At 49.4% G+C, this 16773-nt stretch overlaps 1 protein-coding gene across 2 annotated transcripts in view; it reads left to right on the top strand.

The window, feature by feature from the left end:
• The window catches only part of LOC138580545 (mothers against decapentaplegic homolog 4-like), an 880676-nt gene that overhangs the window by 779170 nt on the left and 84733 nt on the right, over positions 1–16773 (top strand). The gene's annotated exons all lie outside the window — the stretch shown is intronic.

The raw sequence follows: 16773 nt of genomic DNA on the forward strand, positions 1-16773 counted from the left end.
TATGGGAGTATTTGTTTCTTGATGCAGATGTCAACTGTTCCAATAATATTATCTGACCATTAAGGGGCTCATTTTGTACAAATTGCACAGAGGGGATCACCAATGTGTGAACCGCTCTGCACTGTTGTCCCCCACCAAGTTATATGGTTATTTTCACATTAAAAGTTAACAAACAGCTCCAAACAAAGGTCCTACTGCATGCACGATTCATACATGCATTGAACGCAACACACAATGCAGATTACACACACAAAATGCTTTACACAATATCAATGTGTGCCTTAGCATACCTTCTTGCTTTAAACAATATAAATGTCTTTACTTCATTTTAGATAGCATAGGAAATGCCTTAGAACTGTTTTACTGCGTGTTAGCCTTCAGCAATTCTTGAAGAACATTTAACAACTGAATTTAAATGTTGCTGTTTCTAATGACAAGTTTTTTTTTCATATACGATTGCTTGAAAATGTAGCCTTCAAGGGAAACATACAGCCACATGCCCCCTTTTAAGGTAAACTGCCTCTAAGAAGCGCACATAAAATTCAGAAGCAAATGCTTTGTAAAAAACACAATTCACTCAGAAGTGAATGCTTCTAGAATAAAATGTAGAAATAAGGGAAAAAACCTGTTCTGCCATAGGTGAACAGGTTATTTTAGGAAAGTGGAAGCAAACATAAAATTTAATGGATCCAACTTTTAGTACAAAAGTCAGGCAAACCTGACATGCAGACTTGTCCGATAAGGCAAAGTCATTAGATTTTCCATGTATCTTATATCCTATAAATGAAAAATATAAGCCCCCTACTAGTTGACAGTAGCGAACAAGAGGTCCAGGCCCACGACCCCATCACGTCGGGGAATGGGCCTTGACTGTCAAATAGTTGAGAGGTGATTAGGAAGTTGTGTTTAGATACTGCAAAGTAGTATTTCTAATGGATTGTGTCCTTCCACTGATTCCGCATCTTAGAAATATTCATCAATGGTTACCATTCTTGCGTCAGGACGTGACATTGATTGCAGTATAAATAGCATGCGCCCGTTGCCTTAGTCCTGTTTTTCCACATGCACAGCACACTCTCGGAACGGTTCGACTCGCCTCAGTAAATCCAACGTCGTAATTCTTTTTGGTAAAAACTGTCATGTCTACTCCAAAAACTGCTTTAAGAGATGTGCGGACTGTAACTTAAAGATGTCAATTACTGATCTGCACAAAAATTGTCTGTGGTGCCTCGGCGAAGGACACAGTCATTGAGTGCGGCTCCTGCCAATCGATGACTAGCAAGGCCTTGAAGAAGAGAAGATCGAAGTTCACCCTAGGTCGGGCAGTTCCCAAGTCTCCGTCTTCCACTCATTCGAAGAGAAAATCTTATTCAGGTAGAAACTCCACCAGAGACAAGTCTCCAGAAAGTTCAAAAAACTGTCCAAATACTCCAAACGGTCAAGATCCAGGAGTGATTCCCATCACTCTTCCTGTTCATCGTTGCGGAAGAAGTCAAAGAAACAACACTATCGTTCCTCATCTTCTGACTCCTTGCCCGAACAGCGTCCAGTATGTTTTCCCAAGAAATTGAGCATTTTAGAAGGCGGACCATCCTGGTTCCTCAAAAGAGCCAAAAAAGGCTGTTGATCCCGTTGCCTCTTCCAAGACCGGCAAGGAGTCCAGTAAGGCTTTGACCCACGCGCCCATAAGCCAGAGTCTGAAGAGTTTAGGGATGTCTCACGTAGCGTGGAGAGCATCAACCACGGAGACCACATCGAAGCCAAAAGCTCCTGTGACGAACTTCTCGAAGGAGTCGCAACGTCAACCTCTGACATAATTTTGAGCTTCAAGCCTAAGTCGAAGATGGATTACTTCAAATTCTTAGGGTGCTTTTTGAGGAGGAAGACAAAACCTCCCTTCAGGTATGAACATTTTGGAACTCAAAACGTTCCAGAAGAATTGGTCTTGGATCAATTCCGTCTAGAAGACCTAGCCACTTGTCTAAAAGAAGCCAGTGGTCTGGATACCTCTCCTGAGGTTGAATTTGACACAGCATATATCCATTCTCAGCTAGATGCAGCCTATTGACCGGTCATGAATAGGGTGATTGAGTGTTTGGGTTGGGGGCATCCTGCTAAGGATATTACCCAAGATGACCTCACAGACATCTTGGATAGAGGCCTTGTTAAGGAGCCTGTGTTGCTGTTCCATTCCGCACAATAATTCATTCTGGAAAAACTGGAAAAAACCTGATACCACATCGGCAGTGAACAAGGAGTTTGTAAAGAAATACAGACCACATTCTGTGGAGCCTGAGTTTCTTTCCAGATGCCCTACACTAGAGAGTTTGGTGGTGCAAGCGGCTACTTCCACTTCAAAGTCTGCCGCTTATCCGACAATCCCCAGATAGGTACGATAGGAGTTATGACGCACTGGCAAAGAGAGTATTTTCTGCTGGAAGCATGCCTTTAAAAGCCATTAATGCATCTTGTGCTCTGGAAAAATACACATATACATTATGGAATGTTATTGCTCAGGCTGCATTAAACATTCCTAAAGTGAAGATGAGCGATAGATTCAATAATCTCATCAATGATGGTAAGGAGGCCTCTTGCCAGTTCCTTCAGTCAGGCCTAGATGCATCAGACTGCGTCGGACGGTGTTTGGGCTCTAATGCGGTAATCAGAAGATTTGCATGGTTACGCAAGTCTGGGTTTGCCCCTGATGTCCAGTCAAGGCTCCTGGATTTGCCCTTTGATGGATTCAGCCTTTTTGGACCAAAGGTGGATGACAGCCTAGAAAAGCTACAAACGTCAAAGGCTGCAGTGAAATCCTTGGGAGCAAATATTCATCAGCTGCAACAACACCCTCCTTTGCAGGCTTGGAGAGGGTGTTCCTTTCGGTATTACTCCTCCTTTGGCCAACGAGGAAGAGGTCAAGCTACCAAGAGAGGACAAAGGAGGTTCATATGTGTTCCCAGAGGCCATGGAGGAAAAACTGCTCAGGCAATAACCTCCCCATTGCCCTCTGCCCCAACCACAGCCCCAAAACCTCTCTAAGAACTTTGCTACAGACCCCTGGTGGGAGGCAGGTTGACCCTGCATTTGCAAGAATGGCATCTCATTAATTCAGATGCATGGGCACTGCAGATAGTGGCCCAAGGGTACTGTCTCCCATTTCTGCAAAGACCCCCATATAGCCCCCCTGAGCGAGCAATCTCTTTGGGTACCATATCTGCTCCTTCTACCAGAGATTCTTTCCCTGTTGGAGAAAGATGCTGTGGAGAAGGTATCTGTAGTGGAACAATATCAGGGTTGGCACTCCACCTATTCCCTGGTTCCCAAGAAAGACTGAGGACTCCCTCCCAACCTGGACTTGAGGCGCTTGAACAAGTTCCTCAAGAAAGACAGATTGAAGGTGGTAATTCTTTTGCAGATCCTCCAGGCCCTTCAGCTCCAGGACATGATGTTGTCACTCGATCTTAAGGATTCTTACTTGCATGTGCCTATACATCCCAAGCACAGAAAGTACCTGAGGTTCACCATTGGCAGCTCTCACTATCAATTTCGAGTTCTGTCTTTCGGGTTCACTTCCGCCCGAGGATCTTCAACAATTTAATGGCGGAGGGATTCACATCTTTCCCTACCTAGACGATTGGCTGATCAGAGCTTGTTCTCCTGAACAGGCTCTGGAACATTTCAACAGTACCTGCCACTCCCACCACAAACTGGGCTTCTTCCTTCATTTCAAGAAGTCCCAGGTGACGTATTCTCAATGGCTGCAATTCATTGGAGCAGTCCTGGACTCTTCCTGGGGGAAGGCTTTGCCTCCCGAGGTGAGGGCTCAACATAACTTGCAGATGGTCCTGAGATTTCAGAATGCCCAATATTGGTGGCATTCATTTTTTCTGAGGTTGCAGGGCCTCATGGCCTCCTGTTTTTTCCTGGTACCAGAAGCCTGCCTAAGGGTTGTTGTCCCCCAGATCCCAATGGTCACAGTTCTCAGGCAAGATGATGGATACTTCTTCAGGTCCCGAGCAAGGTTACACAGGGAACGTGATTATAGGGGAACCTTTTTAGCAACCTTGGCAGAGAGAACTGTAGTCACGGATGCGTCCCGCACGAGATGTGGAGCACACATGAGCAATCTGACAATCAGCAGACTTTGGTCCACATCAGAATCATGACTACACATAAACCTGTTAGAGGTGAGTGCAATCAGACTGGCGCTGATGGCCTTTTTGCCATACATACAAGGGAAGAGCGTCCTGATAATGTCAGACAACATGGTGGCCATGCATTACCTCAACAAAAGAGGAGGTGTAGGGTCATTAACACTGTGTAGGAAGGCAATGCAGCTCTGGTTTTGGGCACTACAAGACGGGATCTTTCTGTTGGCTGTTGACCTATCGAGACAAGAGAATACGTAGGCGGACAATCTGAGCAGGTAAAGCACAATCTCCTATAAGTGGATGTTGGCGCAGGAAGTCCTTCTAGAGATCTTCACCCGTTGGGGAACCCCTCAAGTGGATCTGTTAGTGTTCAGTATCAATAGTGACCTGTTCTGCTCCAGGGAATTTCCCCAGAGAGAAGCTCTGGGGGAAGCGTTCGTAGTGGACTGGGAATTTCCACTTCTGTACACCTTCCGGACCATCTGCCGTCATTCCTCATGTCATCAGGAGGTTGCAGAAGTTTGGGAAATCCATGATCCCATTTGCTCCGGATTGGGCCAGGAGGTAGGGTGGCACCTGTCCTGTATTTTGCGGGACTCTCCCGTTTTGGAGGACTTTGGCCCGTGCTGGATGGGTAAAAGTCCTGGCTCCTTTCAGTTAGCATTCTTGACCCAGGCCTCCTTTTTGTACCTGCAGATCGAGCTGCTGCCGCCGCTTTTGCAGTCGTGCTGTAAGTGCCCTTACACCACACTTTATTACAATGCTAATTCTTTGTTCGTGGGGTTGTGATGGTCATGTTTACAGTTTAAAAAACGTGACCATCACCTCCCAAGGGCAAAGCATTAGCATTGCAATTAAGCCAGGAGGTCGATAAGTAATTCACCAATTGCTTAAATGCCAATTGGGGATGGGCCAAAGATGAGTGATGTTGTGACATCATTGCCGCCTTATGGGCATGTGTCGCACAAAATAATTTCAGAAAGTGGGCCACCCTACCATGATGATGTGGTACCTGGATCTTCTGGACATGTCGATCGCCCGCCATTCCATCTTCACCAGAGATTGGACATACTCTGGCAAGAGGGAGGCCGTCTTCTTCACCCAAGAATCAGGACTCTGAACCTTCACTCCTGGTTTCTAAGAAGCTAAGATATACAGGGCCTCATTACAACCCAGGCGTTAAGGGGTTAACGGCGCCGTAAAAGGTGTCGGCGCCGTTAAACCCTTAACGCCTGATTACGAGGTCCCTTTGCGGGTTGCACTTTAATGCCTGCTTTTAGCAGGCGTTAAAAAACCAACCCGCAAGGGGACCTAGGAGCTAATTACGGCACCGTAATTTACGGTGACGTAATTAGCGCCTTCCCCATTCCCATTGAGCCCTATGGGGCAAAAATGGGAATGGGGAAGGGGCATGGGGAATTACTGCCCCGCCAACCTCGGAATGGGGTGCTAATTCCTCATTCCGCCATGGCGGACTCGGTAAATTACCGGCATTGACCATGGTGCTGTTAGCACCATGGTCCAACGCCTGGGTCGTAATGAGGCCCACAGATTGGGGCCACCTGGAAGACGTTAGGCAGGTATTGCTTTCGGCTAGAAGACTAGCAACAAACGCAATATACTGCTGCCGTTGGAACACATTTTGCAGCTGGCTTAGAGCTAAAGATATAGATTCTTTCTCTTGCAATACACCAGCAGTGCTTTCTTTTATACTGCAGCTAGCCCCCCCAAGGGCTGCAGGTGGCTACCGTAAAGGGATACTTGGTGACGTTAACCATTTTTAAACACACACCAGAACAAGGCTCTTACTTTAAGATGCCTATTGTCATTCAATTCTTGAAAGGACTGACAAATACATTCCCACTGGTCCCTTTTTTGGTTCCGTCCTGGGATTTGAACTTGGTACTAACTGTTGTAATGAGTGCTCCCTTTGAACCTGTCCATTCTTGTCCTCTCATGTTATTAACCTTGAAAACTATCTTATTAGTAATCATCACTTCTGCTCGCTTAGTGAGTGAGCGAGCTACAAGCCTTTTCATGCAAACCGCCATTTCTCCAGCATGGGGTCTGGCATGGATTCACATGCTCATGAATATTCCCCGTCGTCGGGCCGGGAATCCTCGGTAAAGAAATAATCAGTATCAGTTTCGTTTCTGATCTGTCTTTCTCAGTAGTAACCAATCACTGGTCTCTGGGTCATACTACCCCAGCCAATACTACTGACCACAGCCAATGACTGCCATCTCCCTAAGCCCCGCCTCTGGCAGCCATCTTCAGATTTTTACCGCACGTTCAAGTGTTGGGATCCTCGTGCTATTGCTCTCGAGCTTTAGTGCTTTTTTCGCGCTTTTTTCATAGGAAAATGTTCTCTTTTTCGGTCAAAAGAGCCTCAAGCTCCACCGTTTCTCTATCCGATCAACGGGGACCCGTGTCGGATTCTTCTACGCCCCTCAAGGGTGAACATTTTGTCGAGCCACGCTTTTGGAGGACTCCAGAAGTTTCTCAGGCCCATCTCAGACATGGCCCAGGAGAAGGGAAGCTCGACGCCCGGAAAGCTGTTCAGGGTCTGCCCTGGATGCCAGCTTCAGAATGTCTTTAAGGAGGATGAACACTCCCTTTGCCTCTACTGCCTGCATGAGGACAAGACGCACGTGGAGAAGGACTGTGCGTTTTGCGGCAATATGTCGGAGCGGACCATGAAGGACCGCCATCTGCGTCTTGCCAACTGGCTGGAAGGGAAGAGCCCGTCAGGCGAGAAAAAGAAGAAGTCCGAGCGATCTTCTAAAACCTTTGAGGGCGCCCCGGCGACGGGGGCCCAACAGAAGGCTAAGCACCGCGAGTCCGCTGGCACCGGGAGTGCCGAACGGTCGGGCTCTACGGGTGCCAGGCAGGGCGCATCCTCCCCGGCGCCATCAACCACGAGCCAACGCTCTGGCTCGGGTAAGAGGAAGGCCGAGCACCCGGCGAAGCTCCTGGAGAGACCCCGGTCAAGCTCGAAGGCCCCATCGGAGGGGGAGCGAGGTGGTGACCCTCCCCCCAAGGAGAAGGCGGTGAGCGCACCTAAGGTGGTGAAAGCCTTGATCCACCCGGCCAAGGCCTCTATCGAGACAGTCACGGCGGCCCTGGCTTAGCCTGTGGAGGCTACACCAGTGGTGGCGACCTCGGGCCCAGAGTCTCCCTGCCACCGCGGAGGGAGTCCTCTTTCATGCCCATCGACAGGACCCCCGTGAAACCTCCGACGGAGAAGAAAAAGGGGGGGCAGGAGGTAGTCGTGGATTCGGCCTCAACCTCTGAAGAGGAGCTGATCGAAGTCTTAAGCCACGGCGTTGGCGTGGAAGGAGACCAGCCTGTCGGGAGGGACCCCGACATCGGAGACGACGATAACGTCGAGGGTGCCGACAGGGCTCCTGACCGCCCTCGGAATCCCCTCAACCAGTGCCGCAAGACAACTCCGCGGCCATTTTGTTGGCTATACAGTCCTTATGCTCGGAGATAAGGACGAGATTGCCGTTACTACCAACGGAGGAACCGCTCCCGACGGGGGACCCGGAGCCCGGCTGTTAGGGAGAATTCTCTGTTTAGGCTGAATTTCCTAACCTAGTGAGTCCCCCAGCAGCTTTGCTGGATTTCTTGGGTTTATTTTTTTCTCCTGCCAAGAGTGAGCCTCTTTTTCCCTCACTCTTGGACATGATTTGAGTGTTCCTTTGACTCTAGATGTGTTTTATGGGCTATGGGGTCTTTTACTCCATAGGGCTTCATGTGTTTTTGTGATGTGTGTTACACAGCACCCTCAGTGCAGTAACACAGGGGGTGTCTTCGAGACCCCCCAACATAGACTCCATACCCTGGGACTGACTACTGTCTCCCAGGGCATGTAAAGTCACCATTGACTTTACTAGTCTTGAATTCTCAACAGAACCAGTACAAACCATCTTATTGTGGATGTACTGGTTGGGGCAATTCGATTGCCCCGGGGTCTGTTGTTCGAGGGGGCACGTCTCCGTCCCCCCTGATCGAGTTTTGGCTGGTGGCAGTGGATACTACTTGAAATATTCAACCGCGAATATTTCCCTATGGGATTTCCCATTGTTTTAGGCTAATACCTTTATTTAATTAATTACGGTAGCCTCGAACATACCGCCGGTTTATTTAATTATTATTAATTCTCCGGTTGGTATTTTTTGCCAAAGCTTGGTTCTAAAATGGCGTAGGTGTTTTCTTCTGTGACTCTAACCCAACGTTGAGCCCTTTGTACCACTTTTGGCGGGCTTCTCCACAGAAGCACTCCAAAGTGGTGCCATTCTGTCTGAGTACCAAAGGGGGTGTGGGAGGGGGTTTAGGCACCCTGGACTGAGTTGCCTTGCCAACTCAAGTCGCACTCTGGTGTGATTGGCCCAAGTGGTGAGTGGCCCCGCTCACCACTTAGCATGTTTGAGTGACAGCTAGGCTGAATGAATGGGGGTTTGCTGCATAAAAGCAGGGTCTTTGGGACTGGTTCTGCAGAAGTCGCCACAGGACCTAAGAATCCGACGAGGGAGCTGCTGAGCCGACCTGCCAAGACGACACCACCGGTGGAGCCCTGCTGAACCGACTCTTCACTCCCAACGACAGAGAAGATCTCCAGTCCGGAGTCTTCTTCCTTTGACTGGTGGGGATAACCAGTTTCTGTCTTCCTTTTTCGCTCCTGGTACCTTTCGTGTCCGACCTACCTGTGCCAAGCACTGTTGGTAGCCGGAATACTGCATTTTACCACGGCCGCGAAGAAAGCGTTGTACCCTGTGGCTGGGTAACTCCACGGCTGGCCTCATCCCTGGCAGTGCAACGACCTTCATCTTCCCTCTTCGTTGAGACCTTCTCTTCCTCGAGACGACGCTGCAACTTGCACTCACTGCCAGGAACATCTGCCCCCGCTGGAGGATCCTTTCCACTTAAGGTACCGTGTTCCGCCCGGCTTCCCTTGCAACCGATTGTACGAGGTAGTTTTAGCCCTCGGCTTTCGACCCTGGTTAGCCTGGGACACCCTAACTTATCTTTTCTAAAGTTCACTTCTGTCTTTAAGAACTCTATGCAAGACTTTTGACTTTGTCTAACCGTGTGATCCTGGACACATTTGTGCCTAACTCTCTCTAAGAGCGGGTCCGGCCTATGGACTTTGGCCCACCGATAGACTTGACCTTTTCTTGCCTTGCCTTTTCGTTCTAAAGCCTGTGTGTTGTGTGCTTTCCTAAATCTCTGCCTTTTTCCCTCCCAATTTCGTTAACCTATCAGAGTGCCATCTTTAGTTAAGCGCTCACCTCTGTCTGGAAATAAGTGGTGTTAACTCAGACTTGTCTGATAGGGAATTTGTGAAGTACCTAGTAATAGTAACAGTGTTTTTGAAGTGTTTTCTAATCTTAGTGCTGGAGTGTTTCTCTAAGTGTGTCTTTTTAAATAAATAATTGTATACCTTTTTGATACCAAAAGCTCTGGTCCGTGTTTGCTTGTGCTATTGTGTCTGAGCGCCTATTGTGTATACTTTACATACTGCCTAACTCTTCTTGAGGGAAGTCTGACTGCTCAGCCACAGTTACCAACAGTGAATCTGTGTGGTGCAGACTGCTACCAAGTGGGTTTACTGCCAACACCTGTAGTCCTAAATCTTTTGCAGTGTTCCCAAAGGGAACTGCACAGGTTTCTGCCTAACACTGGTGTACAGTGGTGGGATTTGTATTGAGTATACATTTTAGTGTGCTTTAGGATACCTTAGTGCAACTAACCACAAAGCTTAGCACTGAAAAACGTAACCTTCTAATCTGTTAACTATGGAAAGTTATAGTCAAGAGACCCTTGCTACAAAAACTGCTGATTGTTTAAGAGTTCTCTGTAAGCATAAGAATCTCCTGACTAAGGGCACAAAAATGGAGTTGATAGAAAGATTGTTAGCTAACAAAAGTCTGGATGGTGGTGCAGAGGAATCTACCACCCCAGCAAATGTAGATCACAGTGAAGAGATTGATAATGACCCAAGTATTGATAATCTTGAATCAGAATCAGAAGGGGAGGAGAATAATGAACCTATCTCTCCAGATCCTTTATCTGCTCTACCTACGGTACCTACTGGGCCTTTGCCAGGTCCTACACTTAGTCCTGAATACTTTGAACTGGAAAAAATGAAGCTAGAATTAGAGTATAAAAGGATAAATGCTCAAACAGAACAAAAACAACAAGAACTAAGGCTAAGGGAAATGGAGCTCAAGCATGAGTTAGAAATGAAGAAACTGTCTATCGAAAATTCTTCTCTCTCTGGCTCCTCTAGAAGTTCCAGTCCTAAAAGACCCCGGATGCCAAAGGAGTTGATTGGTATGTATGATCCTAAGTTGGATGTGTTGGATTGGTTGTCTCAGTTTGAATATAATCATGGGCTCCAGAACATCACAGGCAATGCTTTACTTACCTGGTTGTTCTCTAGGCTTCCCCCTGTTGCAACTGATGTGGTAATGGAGTTGGGGGAGGAGGATAAGCAAGAGTATGAAAGTGTGAAACTAGCTTTAATAGCTAGGTTTGGGAAGACCCCTTCCCAGTATCTTAAGAGGTTTAGAACCCTCAAAATGCATGATGGTACCCCTTGGGCTACCCGGGTGAGTGAGTCTTTGAAAAACTTAGAGGGATGGATTAAGGATTACAAGGTGAACACTTATGAGGGAATGAGAAATCTTTTTATTATTGGAGTCAATTTATGATGCCTGCTCTCCTGAGCTCAGACAGCACTTGGCTGATTCAAGGGAACTAGATTCCAGAAAACTAGCTAAGGCTGCTGACTTGTGGGTTGCCAACAGGGCTACTCGCAAGGATTCAGGGGTCACTCAGAAAAAGGATGAGGGAAAGCAGCCACCTAAAGTGAATCCAGAGAATTCCAATACCTTCCATACCCAAGAGGGCCCCAAACAACAAAATAACCAGGGTAAGCCCCAGGGTAAACCAAGACAGGCTAGTGTACCTTCTGGTCAACCAACAGAAGGAGGTCAGACCAAGCCACCCTTTCAGAGAGCATTTGGAACATGCTATGTCTGTAAAGGCACTGACCATATCAAAGGAGATCCCAGGTGCAAGGGCAAACCTGCAGGGATCAGCAGAGTCTCCTTAGCCTTCACTCCAGAGGATGAAGTACAGATGGCTAGTGCTCACTTTGAAGCCTTTGCTGAAGATCCCTTGGGACTTCAAGCAACAGTAGCTATAGAGTCAATGGACCTGGTTAGTAATCAGAATAGGAGTGTATATGACTCTATACCAGAAAACTCTAAAGAATATTATGTAGACAGTGTTCTTGTCAATGGCCAGGATACTCCTGCCAGGCGAGACTCTGGGGCCAGCAGAACAGTAGTGGATGAAAGCTTTTTCAGGCCTGAGGATGTTGCTAAGGCACCCAAAGGCCCCACTAAGATGTCTGGAGGCCCTGTCCAAATGGTTCCAATTCTTCCAGCCCTCATTCAGTGTAATGATTCCTGTCAGTGTTCAGACTGAGGTGCCTGGGAGAGTCCTGTTGGGGAATGACCTAAGAACTCTAGGAGTAGTGTCCAGTACCCCCAGGCCTCCCAGTATGGAGAAACAGAACCAAACCAAATTGGCTAGAGAGGCCACTTTAAGGAACCACTCTATGCCTGTGGGAACCTCTACTGAGACCCCCACTACAAGCCCTGGTGTCAGTAAGTTGACCTCTGACCCAGGCAAATTTCAGGTTGAAATGGTAGGGGAATGGGAGCCCCAACCAAGCTCCATCATTGTTCCCCCGGTTTTAGAGTCCCTGATTCCCCCTGCTTCTGAGGAAGAGGTGGATAGACCAACTGGGCCCCTAACTAGGCCAAAGAGCACTGGTAATTCTCAATGCTGGTGGAAAGCCAGAAAAGAAAAGTCTAAGGCCAAAAACCTTCAGACTGTGGGACCTTCCACTGAAGACTCCCACACCATTCCTAGTATTGGGAGTAAAACTCCTAAAGTAGGTAAGGTAAGATCTAAGAGGAAGGAGAAGCCTGTACCTGGCTTACCTCCATCCCCTCCAACCAAGAGGCCTAAAACCCAACCTTCTCCCAACAGAGAGGTGGTAAGGACCTCTGGAGGCCCCTCTAGATCTAAGGGAATCCTTTATAAAGGTCCCTTGAAAAAGCCTATCACAGGTTCAGTAGTTGTACCAACTTCTGAGGGACTGGTCAACCAGATCCCCTATAACTTTAACAAGACAGATGTGACTCAAAGGGTTTGTAGGTCATATAGCTTACAAAGGAAAGCCTTTGATGTTACCATTGAACACAGATCAAGGTACATCCAACAAGATGCTGATGGTCTCTCTAGGGTATTTGTAACCGACTAGAGGTATGAGATTCATCCAGGAGTGGATTAAATCCTCCTGTCCCTTAGTCTGGGGGGGCGATTGTTAGGAAGAATTCTCTGTTTAGGCTGAATTTCCTAACCTAGTGAGTCCCCCAGCAGCTTTGCTGGATTTCTTGGGTTTATTTTTTTCTCCTGCCAAGAGTGAGCCTAGTTTTCCCTCACTCTAGGACATGATTTGAGTGTTCCTTTGACTCTAGATGTGTTTTATGGGCTATGGGGTCTTTTACTCCATAGGGCTTCATGTGTTTTTGTGATGTGTGTTACACAGCACCCTCAGGGCAGTAACACAGGGGGTGTCTTCGAGACCCCCCAACATAGACTCCATACCCTGGGACTGACTACTGTCTCCCAGGGCATGTAAAGTCACCATTGACTTTACTAGTCTTGAATTCTCAACAGAACCAGTACAAACCATCTTATTGTGGACGTACTGGTCGGGGCAATTCGATTGCCCCAGGGTCTGTTGTTCGAGGGGGCACGTCTCCGTCCCCCCTGATCGAGTTTTGGCTGGTGGCAGTGGATACTACTTGAAATATTCAACCGCGAATATTTCCCTATGGGATTTCCCATTGTTTTAGGCTAATACCTTTATTTAATTAATTACGGTAGCCTCGAACATAACGCCGGTTTATTTAATTATTATTAATTCTCCGGTTGGTATTTTTTGCCAAAGCTTGGTTCTAAAATGGCATAGGTGTTTTCTTCTGTGACTCTAACCCAACGATGAGCCCTTTGTTCCACTTTTGGCGGGCTTCTCCACAGAAGCCCTCCAAAGTGGTGCCATTCTGTCTGGGTACCACCGGGGGTGTGGGAGGGGGTTTAGGCACCCTGGACTGAGTTGCCTTGCCAACTCAAGTCGCACTCTGGTGTGATTGGCCCAAGTGGTGAGCGGCCCCGCTCACCACTTAGCATGTTTAAGTGACAGCTAGGCTGAATGAATGGGGGTTTGCTGCATAAAAGCAGGGTCTTTGGGACTGGTTCTGCAGAAGTCGCCACAGGACCTAAGAATCCGACGAGGGAGCTGCTGAGCCAACCTGCCAAGACGACACCACCGGTGGAGCCCTGCTGAACCGACTCTTCACTCCCAACGACAGAGAAGATCTCCAGTCCGGAGAGTCTTCTTCCTTTGACTGGTGGGGATAACCAGTTTCTGTCTTCCTTTTTCGCTCCTGGATCCTTTTGTGTCCGACCTACCTGTGCCAAGCACTGTTGGTAGCCGGAATACCGCATTTTACCACGACCGCGAAGAAAGGGTTGTACCCTGTGGCTGGGTAACTCCACGGCTGGCCTCATCCCTGGCAGTGCAACGACCTTCATCGTCCCTCTTCGTTGAGACTTTCTCTTCCTCGAGACGACGCTGCAACTTGCACTCACTGCCAGGAACATCTGCCCCCGCTGGAGGATCCTTTCCACTTAAGGTACCGTGTTCCGCCCGGCTTCCCTTGCAACCGATTGTACGAGGTAGTTTTAGCCCTCGGCTTTCGAGCCTGGTTAGCCTGGGACACCCTAACTAATCTTTTCCAAAGTTCACTTCTGTCTTTAAGAACTCTGTGCAAGACTTTTGACTTTGTCTAACCGTGTGATCCTGGACACATTTGTGCCTAACTCTCTCTAAGAGCGGGTCCGGCCTATGGACTTTGGCCCACCGATAGACTTGACCTTTTCTTGCCTTGCCTTTTCGTTCTAAAGCCTGTGTGTTGTGTGCTTTCCTAAATCTCTGCCTTTTTCCCTCCCAATTTCGTTAACCTATCAGAGTGCCATCTTTAGTTAAGCGCTCACCTCTGTCTGGAAATAAGTGGTGTTAACTCAGACTTGTCTGATAGGGAATTTGTGGAGTACCTAGTAATAGTAACAGTGTTTTTGAAGTGTTTTCTAATCTTAGTGCTGGAATGTTTCTCTAAGTGTGTCTTTTTAAATAAATAATTGTATACCTTTTTGATACCAAAAGCTCTGGTCCGTGTTTGCTTGTGCTATTGTGTCTGAGTGCCTATTGTGTATACTTTACATACTGCCTAACTCTTCTTGAGGGAAGTCTGACTGCTCAGCCACAGCTACCAACAGTGAATCTGTGTGGTGCAGACTGTACCAAGTGGGTTTACTGCCAACACCTGTAGTCCTAAATCTTTTGCAGTGTTCCCAAAGGGAACTGCACAGGTTTCTGCCTAACACCGGCCCATCTAGGAGCCCTCCTCCTAAGAGAAGAAGGATTCATCCTCCACCTCCTTTTCAACCATTGCGCCCTGCTCAGCCCTCCTCCCCGTCCACGACCCGTGGGGATGATATGGGGACGGATACGGCCGCGACGGGTACAGATGACGAGGTTTACGACGAGGATCTCCCGTCGTCACTTCCTCCCCGGGCTTCCCCGCCCGACGAGATTGGATTGTTTCATGCCATGATCGCCAGGGCATCCAAGCTTTTCCAGCTCTGCCCGGAAGAGAAGAAGAAGGAAGGTTTCCTTTATCAACGGCGCGAGACCAAGAGGAAGACGGTCCTCGCTGTACCTCTACTGGACGATATCTGGGATGAGGGTCTCGCCCTCCTCAAGAAGCCATCCACAACGCCTGTGAGAAGGGATCGGTACGAGAAGAAGTACCGGGTCCCGGACGCGGCCCCCTTGTGCCTTCGGGCACAGCCGACCCCAGACTCGGTCGTCTCCGCGGCGGCCAGGAAGAAAGCGGGGGGGGCCTCGGCCTCTACGTCAACCTCCCCGCCGGACGGCGAGGGAAAGAAATTGGACACGATGGGACGCAGAGTCATCTCATCGGCAGCAACGACGATTAAGGCTGCCAACGCCTTGGCTATCGTAGCCCGCTACGACAGGGAGTTGTGGTACAAAATCGCCCCCCTGCTGGACTTCCTACCAGACGACAAGAGGGCGGAGGCCCTAGAGATCTTGCAGGAAGGAGAAGTGGCGTCGGACCACGCCATTACGATAGCGACGGACATCGCTGACACTGGATTTCACCAGTTGGGCAACGGCGTGTGCCTTAGACGGCGTGGATGGCTCAAGGCAACGGACTTCCGGCAGGACGTGCAGACCAGGGTCTTGGACATGCCGTTCGACGGGAGCAACCTGTTTGGGAAAACAGTGGACGATTCCCTACAAGCCATCAAGACGGACACGGAGACGGCCCGGGCTCTTGGTGTTCTCCAGCAACGACGACCGCCCTTTCGGAGCGGCAGAGGCAAGCAGGGTGCCTCCAAAGGTTCCGGCGGCGGATTTTCCACCTATCGTCAAGCGGCCCGTTCGTCATCACAGGAAGCCTACAGGGGACGAGGCAAGTCGGGCGGACCCTGCCGTCGTCGCCAGGGAGGACAAGGCGGCAAAGCCTCGTCGAAGCAGGACTGAACCGGCCGTGGGGTGGGTCGGGCCCCCACCGAAGCACCCCGGTGGGAGGCCGGCTGGCGAGCTTCGTCAGCGTGTGGGAGTCTATCTCCACCGACCGATGGGTGCTGGACGCCCTGGCCCAGGGTCACGCGCTCGAGTTTCTAAAGAAGTGCCTGCGCGTCCCCCCGTGGCCAGGAAGGAACATCACGTCCCTCAACTTCTCTTGGAGGTAAAGGCGATGCTCAAGAAAGGTGCCATCGAGCTCGCCCCAAAGAGGCTTCGGGGCTCCGGAGTTTACTCAAGATACTTCCTCGTGAAGAAGAAGACGGGAGGATGGCGTCCCATCCTGGACCTACGACGACTGAACAAATTCATCAAGGCACAGAAGTTCCGGATGGTCACCCTCCAGCACGTCCTGGGTCACCTGGAGGAGGGCGATTTCCTGTTGTCGTTGGATTTGGAGGATGCTTACTTCCATATCCCCATCCTAAAGGGACACTGAAAGTTTCTCAGATTCGTGGTCCAAGGGCGTCACTACCAGTTCAGAGCCTTTCCCTTCGGATTGAGGTCGGCCCCCAGGGTGTTCACCAAGTGCCTCGCACCGGTGGCGGCGCGGCTGCGCCTGGAGGGGCTCCACGTCTACCCCTACCTGGACGACTGGCTCATCCGAGCAAAGACAAGGGAACTCGCCGCAGAGCACACGGCGAGGACCGTCCAACTACTCACGGACCTGGGATTCTCCATAAACTACGCCAAGTCCCACCTGGTGCCCGCACAAGACGCGCTGTTTCTGGGAGCGAAACTCGACACAGTGGCGCTTCTGGCCTCTCCGTCGGAGGAAAGGACGAGGGCCATCTTGGGCAAGGTGCAGCGGATGCTGGTTGCGGACGCGGCCAGGGTGAGGTCCATCAAATCCCTCCTCGGAAT

Source organism: Ambystoma mexicanum, chromosome 1p (genome assembly GCF_040938575.1).
Source record: "Ambystoma mexicanum isolate Mex_15411 chromosome 1p, UKY_AmexF1_1, whole genome shotgun sequence".
Lineage (NCBI taxonomy): Eukaryota > Metazoa > Chordata > Amphibia > Caudata > Ambystomatidae > Ambystoma > Ambystoma mexicanum.